The 12,880-nt window shown below is 43.1% G+C and overlaps 1 protein-coding gene across 2 annotated transcripts in view; it reads left to right on the top strand.

Annotated features, from left to right (window-relative positions):
• Window positions 1-3,440: 3,440 nt before the first annotated feature.
• Window positions 3,441-12,880, top strand: part of PALS1 (protein associated with LIN7 1, MAGUK p55 family member) — a 78,622-nt gene continuing 69,182 nt past the window's right edge. For both annotated transcript variants that reach the window (XM_081326295.1, XM_081326296.1), the window contains exon 1: window positions 3,441-3,668. The gene's annotated coding sequence lies outside the window, so the exon portion shown is untranslated. The remainder of the gene's footprint in view (window positions 3,669-12,880) is intronic.

The following is a 12,880-nucleotide window of genomic DNA, read 5'->3' as shown; positions in this document are numbered from 1 at the left end:
ACCGCAGCCTGGAGAGGATTGTCAGGAAAAGGCCATTCAAAAGTGTTGGGGACTTTCACAAGGAGTGGACTGAGGCTGGAGTCAGTGCATCAAGAGCCACCACACACAGACGGATCCTGGACATGGGCTTTAAATGTCGTATTCCTCTTGTCAAGCCACTCCTGAACAACAAACAGCATCAGAAGCGTCTTACCTGGGCTAAAGAAAAACAGTCTGTTGCTCAGTGGTCCAAAGTCCTCTTTTCTGATGAGAGCAACTTTTGCATCTCATTTGGAAACCAAGGACCCAGAGTCTGGAGGAAGAATGGAGAGGCACACACTGCAAGATGCTTGAAGTCCAGTGTGAAGTTTCCACAGTCTATGTTGATTTGGGGAGCCATGTCATCTGCTGGTGTTGGTCCACTGTGCTTCATTAAGTCCAGGGTCAACGCAGCCGTCTACCAGGAGATTTTGGAGCACTTCATGCTTCCTTCCACAGACGAGCTTTATGGGGATGATGACTTCATTTTCCAGCAGGACTTGGCACCTGCCCACACTGCCAAAAGCACCAAAACCTGGTTCAATGACCATGGGATTACTGTGCTTGATTGGCCAGCAAACTAGCCTGACCTGAACCCCATAGAGAATCTATGGGGCATTGCCAAGAGAAAGATGAGAGACATGAGACTGAACAATGCAGAAGAGCTGAAGGCCACTATTGAAGCGTCCTGGTCTTCCATAACACCTCAGCAGTGCCACAGGCTGATAGCTTCCATGCCACGCCGCATTGAGGCAGTAATTGCTGCAAAAGGGGCCCAAACCATGTACTGAGTACATATGCATGCTTATACTTTTCAGAGGTTCGATATTGTTGTATGTACACTCGTTTTATTGATTGCATGTAATATTCTAATTTTCTGAGATTGTGGATTTGGGGTTTTCATGAGCTACACACCATAATCATCACAATTATGACAAATCACGGCTTGAACTATCTTGCTTTGCATGTAATGAATGTATCTCATATATTAGTTTCTCCTTTTAAGTTGCATTACTGAAATAAATGAACTTTTGCACGATATTCTAATTTTTCGAGTTTCACCTGTACAACAGTTTGTTTAGTGACTGTTCAAAGTTACAACAGCACTGAACAAAGTGACTTATGACCGGTTTTCACACTTACGACTGTTGCAGCATCACAATGGTCAGTGACCAAAATTCAAACGCTTGGCAACTGACTCATATATATGACAGTTGCAGTATCCTGGGGTCATGTGATCACCTTCTGACAAGCAAAGTTAATAAGGAAGTCAGATTCACTTAACAACTGTGGGAACAGTTGTTAAATTTTGGGCTCAACTGCGGTGGTGAAGACTACCAATATTTGCAAGTATACAAGGACAATATCAGTGAAAACAAAGGTATAGATTTGCTTCCACTGAGAAAAACTGAAAGAGACATACTGAGTAGTAGCAGCAGCAGATGAAATATGAACAGGAGGGCCAGTAGTTGGAAACCCAGAGGCTGGAATGAAAATATCAACTAATTTTTCATTTCCCCTACTGCCTTTCCCTTTTGCTGCCAAAGTACTGTACTAAGAACTTGATCTGATGAAAGCATTTACTGGGAGAGAGGAAATGGCCTTGGCCCTCAGGTTACTGAGCAAGCATTTTCCTGATGAAGTTTAATTCAACAGTGGGCAGCTAGAAGCTGAGGGATACATGTGCTCCATTTATCCCTTCTTTGCCATCCATTTTTTTCACATCTTGTGGACTTTTTCTTACAAGTATTCTCTCCTCAAAATGGCACAGATGGCAGGCTGATCTTATCAAATCTTGAAAGTTAGACAAGGTCAAGTTTAGAATGGGAGATTTCCAGAAAGTCTACCAGCGCTGTATATTAGACTGGAAATGTTAAAAGCTAGGAAAAAAAATAGACGTACCGTACTGTGGCCAAGAAAACTAAACTCAGAATCATGCGCATCCTAACTTTTTGTGGGAAAGTTATGCTTTGTGATTCGTGATTTAATACCTAATATAGTAAATCATTTCGTAAAATTCACACCATCAGAAACGAACTCCTGAACATAATGCAAAGAACATTCGTCAAAGAGGCAACAGGAAGAATCATGTATGAAACAGAAATTGTATTTGCTGTAGGGATTTTCCAGACTGTACTTTAAAAAACGCAGATAATAATGTGTCATTATGAAAAGTTCTGCATAAGTGAATTATTACATCACAATCAGTTTTAGGAGTTATAGACTGATAGTTCCTCTTTAGCTTACTGAAAAGAATATGCTGAAACAAAGGAGGAAATATGTGTGAACAATGAATGGAAACATTTTCTCCACTGCTGCATTTACAGATAACACATATTGGGGGGGCTATTTTAGTAGAAACACATGACTAGAGAGAATAAAAATAAAAATATTTTCCTTCCTAATTGTGATAGTTTTTAATTATTAAACTACAGTGACCGTATGTCAATTACTATAAAGGGCAGTTGTTTACTTCAGAAAGTTGTCCTTTAGATTTATTTTTCAAACACTCACCTTTGTCCTTTTCGTCATTTACTTTTCCTGTACAAATGATACCACTTAATGAGGATTTATTACATAAACTCTCTTTAATGCTTACTGTTAACTTGCTAGAATAAGCACTTTTTGTTACGTTTTCTTGGTTTTGCTCTTGAATTTTTCCTTCAAAGATATAAAAAAATTAAGATTTTTTTTGTTTTTACCCTCACGAGCCTCTTTCAGATTTGCCCGCTTTCCAGATTCGTCCTTTTATTTTTCTCCAAAAAATGTGGTTACCGTACTCCAGGGGTAGGCAACCTCGGCTCTTTTATGACTCATGGACTTCAACTCCCAGAATTCCTGAGCCAGCCATGCTGGCTCAGGAATTCTGGGAGTTGAAGTCCATGAGTCATAAAAGAGCCGAGGTTGACTACCCCTGCCGTACTCTAAACTTACATTTTCCCTTTAATCCTCCAAGGGGCTTCTTTGATAAAGACGCTGCTTGATTAAACCATTTGGACAAATTAAAAGGCTGAACGTTATAAAGACAAAAGATGTAAAAGCCCCTCTTATGCACGTCCGCTGAAAAGCGTGAGAAAAGTACGACCGGTCCGCAAGACTGCCGTCACCACGGAAATACAGTTACGAGAAATGTCACCGCCCCGGTTGGTAACGCCGAGGCAAGCTACCTAAGACAGGCAGAAACCAAGCCAAAGCAGGACGTCGCTCAATCGGGCCAAGCCGCAGAGAGGAGACCCAGGGCGGGGCAAGTTCGTTCCCGGCCGCCGCCGCGACGTCACGTAAAAGCTCCGCGGCCCGGGAGTGGCGCCCCTCCCCCAATCGCGCCGCGCCTCCCCAATCACGCCGCGACGCCCTTGCGAGGCGGGGCTTGAGGCTCGGAAGGCGGGCGAAGCCGATGTGCACATGCGCGCGGGGCGGGGCGGTTTTTTGGGGGGTCGGAATCCGGCACGGGAGGTGGCCGAAGTTGCGGTCCTTGTGACTCGAGTCTCGCTCGGCGGCGACGGCGGCGGCGAACCCGGGGAGCTTCTCCTTCGTCGCCTCCGGTTGGGGGAAGAGCTCCGGAGTGGAGCGGTAGCTCGGGCGCCTCTCGCTTTCGCCTCGCCCCTGGGCTATATGGCTCGTCCGGCGTTGCTGGCGGTAGGAGCGTGAAGGTGAGGCCCCGCTTCTCCTTCTTCGGTCCTGCTGCTGCCTGACAGGTGCCTCTGCGGAGGCCGTCTCTAGGACACCACCCCCCCCCCAGGAGTACCAGACATTCGCCCAGCCGACCTACCTTCCTTTGCCGCCTTTGGGAACTCTATGGTCCCCGGGGTCTGCTTCCAGTTTGGGGGGGGGCGCACAGGTTGCTGCTGTTTCCCCCCCACCCCCTCCCGGGTGTTGTGCGCGCGAACTTTCCTCGGTGTAGGCTGGTTGCCTCCTGCACTCTTCTCCCCCCCCCTCCCAGCCCCGCCTTTTCCCTCTGCTTTTTCTTCCTGGCTTGCTGGTGTTTTGTGTTTTGCTCGCTCGCTCTTGCTTGCTGTCCGTTCCCGAGCAGGGATTGTTAGGGGGGCTCTTTCGTGTCCTGATCAGCCTTGGTGGAGCAGTGGGCTGATGCCTCCTTAAAGTAACCCCAGCTGCCTGCAATTAGTGCAGGTTCGCATCCCACCAGGCTCAAGGTTGACTCAGCCTTCCATCCTTCCGAGGTAGGTAAAATGAGGACCCAGATTGTTGGGGGCAATTAAGCTGACTTTGTAATAATGCCGCTTGGGGGGGGGGCGAAAGCCCTAATAAGCAGGCATATGAGTCTTCGGAGAAGGGCGGGATATAAATGGGATTAAAATAAAATAAAAATAAAATAAAAATGAGGACCCAGATTGTTGGGGGCAATTAAGCTGACTTTGTAATAATGCCGCTTGGTGTGTGTGTGTGAAAGCCCTAATAAGCAGGCATATACATAGAATGAAGGCTACTGCTAAGCTTGTAAGCCGCCCTGAGTCTTCGGAGAAGGGCGGGATATAAATGGAATTAAAAATAAAAATAAAAATCTTTCCCTTGAATGTTTACTAGGGGTTGTCTGTATACTTCCAAGCGTTAAGTCTTGCAGTTTGATGGCCAGCTATGTGTGGGACTCGCGTTTTAGGCTGCTTCCTGGGTGTCTGGCACGGACGAGGAGACCAAGTTAGTTTCTGCCTTTCAGGATTCCTTGGAGGTAACGTATTTTTCTGGTGCTGCCCTTGCGCACGATCTATTTCGGTGCGTCCTGCCCTTAATCCTGCCTTATGCTTCTTTCTGTGACCTCCTGGAAGTCCTGTGTTTGGCGAGTTGATTGGCCTTGTAAAGGCTATTAGTCCTAACCTGTTTTTGCGAAAGGAATTAAGACCGTACACCAAACTGCTCGGCATACCGCAAGGAATTTTTGTAATTTTTTTTTCTGTTGTGAGTTAATATAATCGGTAGCTCTAAGGAAAGTTGCCTTAATAAAACAATTGTGCTTAATATTTTATCAGCAACCTATTGTCTGGGTTTCAATATTTAGCTTACCAACCCATGTTAAACTCCTTTCTCTCTACCTCGTTTTTCTAGCCATTGATAACATGTATTATCCCATGTTTTAAAATGTTCTGAATCTTCTTTTTCATTTTCAGTGTCAATCTGTCCATTTCTGCACAGTCTAAAATTTTCTTCATTATCTCTTCCTCCGCTGGTAATTCTTCATCTTTCCAATGTTGAGCAAATACAATTTTTGCTGCAGTTAACATATGTAACATTAAATGTACACATTCCTTCTCATAATTTCCTACAATTATACCTAACAAAAATAATTCTAGCTTAAAATCTATGTGTTTTTTAATTTTTCATTAAGCACTTGTGACTATAAAAAATTAATAAAATATTGGGGGGGAAAAACAATTGTGAAGAAACTACAAAGAACATGTGCATTGCCCCTCTAATTGTATCCTGGGAATTCCAAAAGCTTCAAGTTATTTCCCATTGATTGTGTCAAGACTCAAGAAAATTGAAGCATTTTAGCCTTTCCTTAATATATGCCTGCATTGACATACCGGTAATTGGTAGATGATTTCTCATTTTGTCTTGCAAAAAAGAGCAATAGGCGTAATTCTTGCTGCTTTAAGCCAAATTTCCAAAAAGTTTCCTTATAAAGATTTGCATTTAAAGTATTTTGTTTTCCTTGAATTAAAATCCTTTTCTTTCTATAGAACTTGATAGCATTATTTAAATGAAAAGTGCCTATATTTTATTATTTAAAAAAGCATGTAAGGATTGGCTTATTTGTGGTAATCAAAAGGCTTAGCTTTGTTTCTGTTCACAAAGGATGCTATCTCCAACAAATGTAAATGCAAGTGAGGATAACAAGATAAAGCATTATCTTTTTAATTAAATTTACCTGGAAAAACAATGGATATTTTTTAAAATAACATATTATCTCTTGATGTTTATTTTCTTTAAACTGATTAGTCAGTTAATTATCTGGTGAAATGCTGTTGCTGAAGTGAAAGGATAAAGCAGTATTAATATCCATTCTCAAAAAATATTGGGTTAAGTTTAATAGTTTAAAGCTTTTTAATTTAAATGCATTTTGTTGAAATCTGTATATTTTTAAAAGCAGATGATTTGGAAATAGCAATGCATACGATTTGTTCCATACCAGTGAGTCAAGAATGTAAACAAATAATGGACTTCAGCCATGTTCTTAATACTCAGATCAAAGTTTCTCAAGAGAAATCTCTCCTATTCATATTCAAGTGCTGCTTCCAAGATAATAGATTTGAGATTTTAAAAAATAGTTCTTTTGCAAATAATGTTAGTAAGACATTATAATAGTATAGTTAAGGCAATCTTATATATACCTAGAAATAAATTACATTGAAATCAGTGGATATATTTCTGAGCAGACATTCTATTGGCCACAAACACATATGGCCCGCTTTGATTTCAATATGCCATATTATTGATATTTATTTATTTAATTTATATGGTTTCCCATCTTATATGCATGACTCTGGTTGGCAAACAATTAACAGAATAAAAGCACTTGAAAAAAAGTAAATTAAGAAAAATATGCTTTACTCTCTCATTAAAATTAGTACTTAGTAATTTATAGATTGTACTGTGATTTGCATTGGTTTTAAAAAATTGTGATTTTATTGCTGCCGTATTTTAACTGGTTTGAATAATGATGTTTGGAAAGGTACCTGATTTTTTTATATTAAAATCCAATATAGCTTGTTTGCTTTTTCATTCCTGAATTGTTGTTGGACTTTCCTAAGCTAGCTGGAAACGTGGTTTGGCATACTTCTAATCATAAGTTAAATCTAGCTCACATTTGGAATCTTTTGTCTACTGGGAAATGTTTTTGGAAGAAATTAACTGCTTTATTTATTTAAAAGTTTAGAGTAGAATAGAGCTGGAAGGGACCTTGGAGGTCTTCTAGTCCAGCCCCCTGTTCAAGTAGGAGAACTATACCATTTCAGACAAGTGACTGTCTACTCTCTTCTTAAAAATCTCCAGTGACGAAGCGCCCACAATTTCTAAATGCAAGCTGTTCCACTGGTTAATTGTCCTCACTGTCAGGAAGTTTCTCCTTAATTCCAGGTTGCTTCTCTCTTTGATCAGTTTCCAACCTTTGTTGCTTGCCCTGCCATCTGGTGCTTTGGAGAATAGTTTGATCCCCTCTTTTTTGTGGCAGCCCCTCAAATACTGGAATACTGCTATCGTGCCATCTCCATTTCTTCTTTTCTTTAGACTAGCCCAGGGGTCGGCAACCTAAAAAAGCAAAAGAGCCACCGGGAACCGGTTCCATCACAAATTAAAAAAACTGGGAGCCGCGTGCGCGTGTCCATGCACGCGCATGCGCAGACGCACGCGGTTGCCATTTTTTTAAAAAGTGAGATGGAACCGGTTCCCGGTTGCCCGACGGCGACGGCCCGTCTGCAAAGCTGCCGCTTTCGGCAGCTTTGCAGACGGGCCGCGGCAGCTTCCTCAAAGAGCGACGCCGCGGCCCGTTCGCACGGAGGTACACGCGCACCTCCGCCCATTCGGGGAGGTGCGCGCGCACCTCTCGGAACGGGCCGCGTCGTCGCTCTTTCAGGAAGCTGCCTTGGCCCATCTCGGCAGCTTTGCAGACGGGCCGCGGCAGCGTCCTCAAAGAACGACGCCGCGGCCCGTTCGCTCGGAGGTACGCGCGCACCTCTCCAAAGGTTTGGGGAGGTGCGCGCGCAGCTCCGCCCATTCGGGGAGGTGCGTGCGCACCTCTCGGAACGGGCCGCGGCGTCGCTCTTTCAGGAAGCTGCCTTGGCCCATCTGCAAAGCTGCCGCTTTCGGCAGCTTTGCAGACGGGCCGCGGCAGCGTCCTCAAAGAACGACGCCGCGGCCCGTTCGCTCGGAGGTACGCACGCACCTCTCCAAAGGTTTGGGGAGGTGCGCGCGCAGCTCCGCCCATTCGGGGAGGTGCGTGCGCACCTCTCGGAACGGGCCGCGGCGTCGCTCTTTCAGGAAGCTGCCTTGGCCCATCTGCAAAGCTGCCGCTTTCGGCAGCTTTGCAGACGGGCCGCGGCAGCGTCCTCAAAGAACGACGCCGCGGCCCGTTCGCTCGGAGGTACGCACGCACCTCTCCAAAGGTTTGGGGAGGTGCGCGCGCAGCTCCGCCCATTCGGGGAGGTGCGTGCGCACCTCTCGGAACGGGCCGCGGCGTCGCTCTTTCAGGAAGCTGCCTTGGCCCATCTGCAAAGCTGCCGCTTTCGGCAGCTTTGCAGACGGGCCGCGGCAGCGTCCTCAAAGAACGACGCCGCGGCCCGTTCGCTCGGAGGTACGCGCGCACCTCTCCAAAGGTTTGGGGAGGTGCGCGCGCAGCTCCGCCCATTCGGGGAGGTGCGCGCGCACCTCTCGGAACGGGCCGCGGCGTCGCTCTTTCAGGAAGCTGCCGTGGCCCATCTGCAAAGCTGCCGCTTTCGGCAGCTTTGCAGACGGGCCGCGGCAGCTTCCTCAAAGAACGACGCCGCGGCCCGTTCGCGCGGAGGTACGCGCGCACCTCTCCAAAGGTTTGGGGAGGTGCGCGCGCACCTCCGCCCATTCGGGGAGGTGCGCGCGCACCTCTCCAAACGGGCGGTGCCACTCTCCATTTGGAGAGGTGCGCGCGCACCACTGCCCGTTCGAAGAGGTGCGCGTGCACCGGGCTGCTGGGAGCCGCAGGAGACGGCTCAAAGAGCCGCATGCGGCTCCGGAGCCGCGGGTTGCCGACCTGTGGACTAGCCAAACTCAAGTCCTGCAGCCGTTCTTATATGTTTTAGTTTGCAGGCCTTTGATCATTTTAGTTGCTCTTCTCTGAACTTTTTCCAGGGTCTCAACATCTTTTTTGTAGTATGGTGACCAAAATTGGTTGCAGTATTCCAAATGTGGTCTTATTAGGGTTTTATAAAGCGGTACTAATACTTCGCGTGATCTTGATTCTATGCCTCAGTTTATACAACCCAGGATTGTATTAGCTTATTTGGCTGTTGCTGCACACTTCCTCTTAACAGTTTGTGATTCTAAGTTGCATAAAAAAGTTTTTGTTTTTTTTAAAAAAATGAACATTTTACAAAAGGAAGAACTTTTCCCTTTTCCTGATTTAATACGGACAGTTATTCATTTTCAGTTTAGACAAGATGAATTCTAAATTTAATGCCTTAATAAGAATATTTTGGCATTGATGACCTAAGAGCTGATCAGTTAGACTGTTTTGTTCCTGCTGGATGGTCTGATAATTCAAACTGGGACCATTGAAACTATACTGGTAGTCCTCGACTTACCACCACAATTTAACCCAAAATGTCTGTAGCTAAGTGAGACAGTTGTTAAGTGGGTTTTGCCCCATTTTACGACTTTTCTTCCCACGGTTGTTAAGTGAATCCCTGTAGTTAAGTTAGTAGCATGGTTGTTCAGTGAATCTGGCTTCCCCATTGATTTTGTTGTATCAAAAGGTGATCACATGATCCCAGGACACTGCAACACTCATAAATATGAGTCAGTTGCCATGCATCTGAATTTTGATCACATGACCATGGGGATGGTGCAATGGTCATAACTGTGAAAAATGGCCTTAAGTCACTTTTTTCAGTGCCATTAAATCTTTGAATGGTCACTAAATTAACTGTTATAAGTCAAGAACTGACCTGTATTCTATCCAATCATCTAATATTTAAAAGATCGTCAATTAGCAATATGAAGCTGAAACTTGGATTTTTGTATTTTTTTATAATTTCCAGTCTCAGTAACTGAAATGTTATGACAATGCATAATGCCATTTATTTAGCATATAACTAGCCATCAAAACTGGCTGCACATAAACGAAATTCTCCTCAAAAAAAGTTTTTTACTACACAGAGAAAGAGAGGGAGAGAGAGAGAGAAAAAAAAGAGAAGAGAAGAGATTAAATACTCTTTAGTTTTAACTTCCAATTAACCTTTAATGGTGTAAACCACATAACATCGCGTGATATATCGGAACTTTTTCCCCATTGCTGGCATTGTGGTGGGTGCAGTTTCGTCGTGATGCGTCTGGCCCGCAAACCATGCAAACAGTTTTCAAAATTCTTATTAAGAATAAGCCATGAATGTAAAATTGCAGAGGTCAGAATAAGTAAGACATAGCACACAGCTCTTTTTTGCGAACAGAGGGTACATGTGCCCATCGGTCATTCAAATGGAGCTGTGCGCACATGCTCACCCGAAGCTCATGTAGAATCATTCCCTCTCCCTCTCCCCCACAGGTCCTTAAAGCCAGAAAGGTTGGGGACTGTGGAGATACATGCATGCATACATACATACATACATAATACTATTATACTATTCCCTTGCATATTCCTCCATAATATACAAAGAGGAGAAAAAGTATAAGAGAGTAAGTAAAAGAAATTAGAAGCAGACAGAGATAAGGAAATCTAATAAAATCTACTCTACCTTATAATGATTGTTCTTGCAACCCATCCCTAGTTCCACCACATGTTTACATACAGCACATACATCTCAAATCATGGGTTTGGCTTTCTTTAATCTTCTTTTTTCTTTCTGAGAATCTTATACATGTCATCCATCCATATCTTTTTTGATGTTCTCCACTGTCCTTCATATATTTTGATCTATACAGATAGTCCTTGAGTTATGACCGTAATGGAGCCTGCCCATTATAGTCCTGAGTCATAATGGTTGTAAAACTGATTTTAAGACATTTTTGCAGCAGTCGTTAAGTGAATGCAGCAGTTGTAGGTGTGAATATTAAGCAAACACAATGGTCATAAGTGCAAACTTATTTACTATTTACTTGTTAAAAGACAGAAGTGCCAGTTTTCAGAAAAAAACCTTTGTAAAACATAGCCACATCATGTGGAATGTTGCAAATAGCTGTAAATGCAGCCATATTGCTGAGTGCCTAAAGTGTGGTCAGGTGACTGTGTGACCATCAGAACTTTGGATCCAAGTTGTAAGTTCCCTTTTCAGATAGGTCGTAACTTTGAGTGGTTGCTAAGTAACTGGTCCTAAGTTGAGTACTACTTGTAATTTGATTCTCATTCATTTTGTCTATATGATCAAAGTACCTGAATTCTTTTTGCTGATCAGAAATTTATATTATATTGTCAACTCTACATATGAGCATGGCTCCAGCCATTTTTTCTTCTCATTGTAGGTTGCCACATAGAACGGAGGGAGGGGGTGGCCCAGATGCTTCGTTAGTCAAAATAATCTTCTGTCCCATGGGAACCAAGGTCATCGGCTGCTTCCGAGACTAGGGACCGGGTGTTGCATAAAAAGCCCGCCAAATAATCATATTGGGGTTATAGTTGCTTGCGTAGTTTTGTGGGTGGGACATTTAACTTTATATTGGGGAAATGTTACTTGTGTATTCAGACTTGGTTTCACTCTTGACCATGCTGATACTTTGTAACTAATAAACATGCTCTTTGAGGGATTCTCAAGCCTCAGTGTTCTGCTTTATTGGTCTCTGTCGGAACCATGACATTTATATTAAATCCATATTAATTCATTATGTATTCATGTGCTCCCCATAGCTCATATTTAGCACACCCAATTCTTAAATAACCCATTTCCTACTGCGTTCAGCTTGTGTTTCTTCTGGCATAAGCAAATCTCACTTCCTTATAACAAACTGGATAGAAGCCTAACCTTAATAACAACTATTTTCAGTTAATTTCAACAAACATTAATTCCTCAAAATGAACCACTAGCTTTCTACCAGTATTTTCATATCATTCTTTTAAGTGAGCTTGCAATGTTTCCTGCATTTTTTTTCTTTCATGCACAGCTGTTTGGGTCTTTGATATTATAATACTCCTTATTCTGAAGATGCTATGGATAACTTTAGAAATGTTCAAACTAAAAGGAAAACACTATGTCAACTGTAAAATGCTAACACCTACGGTAACAAAGAAAACTATCTCTACCTTCAGCCCTACTTTCTTTCCTGCCTTTCCTTTTCTTCCGTTTCCATTTTTCCATGGTTCCCTCTTGACATTAACAATGGTTTGTCTCTTAGTCAAAACACCTGATCATTTGGGTCCTTTGCTAATTGTAGTCAATATGACACTAGTGTAATTCGAGTTCAGTTATAGTCACAGCATGCTTACAATATTCTGTACGAACTAGGATCTCTAAACTGGAATGTGTCTTGCAAGCAAACATGTCTGCATAGCACCAACCTGAAGTTATGTGTAATGAAATTTGCTCAGGTTAAATGTCTGTCGGTTGTGTGAGTTCGGTACTCTATCCCAGTTTTTGCCAACTGCAAAATTCTAGGATTCCATGAAACATTGTGATTGGAAGAAAAACTTTAAATTTCCCACGCTGTGCAATACTAGTACTTGTACTGATGGAGATTTTTATGAACCAGGACTCAACTGCCAGCCTGCTGTTTTGTTTTGTTATAAACTTTGCAAAGCTAGATTGTAGGTTAGAAGTGAGTTGCATTGTGAAGTTTTCATGATTTGTTAGATTTTTATGCAAGGGTTTCCTGAGATCTGAAAAATATCTTAAATGTTCTTCCAAAATAAAAAGGTTGAGGAAAACAACTTGAACCAATGAGTTTATCAATTAACAATGGCTAAAACAAAAAAACTTGCTTTGGATTGCAAGAGAATTGGCCATAAATAGATGCAGCTCAGTTAAGTGGAAAGAAGGGAAGTGGATGGATGCTTGGCTTATGTAATGGTATGTGGGAATAATCTTGAGACCCAGGGGAAGAGATGCTGCCTAGGGAACAGTCAGACAAGGAGCCTGCACTTGCTTAACAGTCAGGAAAAATAACTTAGGAATGACCTGCTCTACTTGATCAGGCTGTAAAAAGAGATGGTAGGAGATCTGTACTTTCAGACTTC

This window comes from Vipera berus (genome assembly GCF_964194415.1).
Source record: "Vipera berus genome assembly, chromosome: 1".
NCBI lineage: Eukaryota > Metazoa > Chordata > Lepidosauria > Squamata > Viperidae > Vipera > Vipera berus.
Note: the sequence above shows the minus strand (reverse complement) of the source record. Positions and strands in the feature narration are given on the sequence as shown.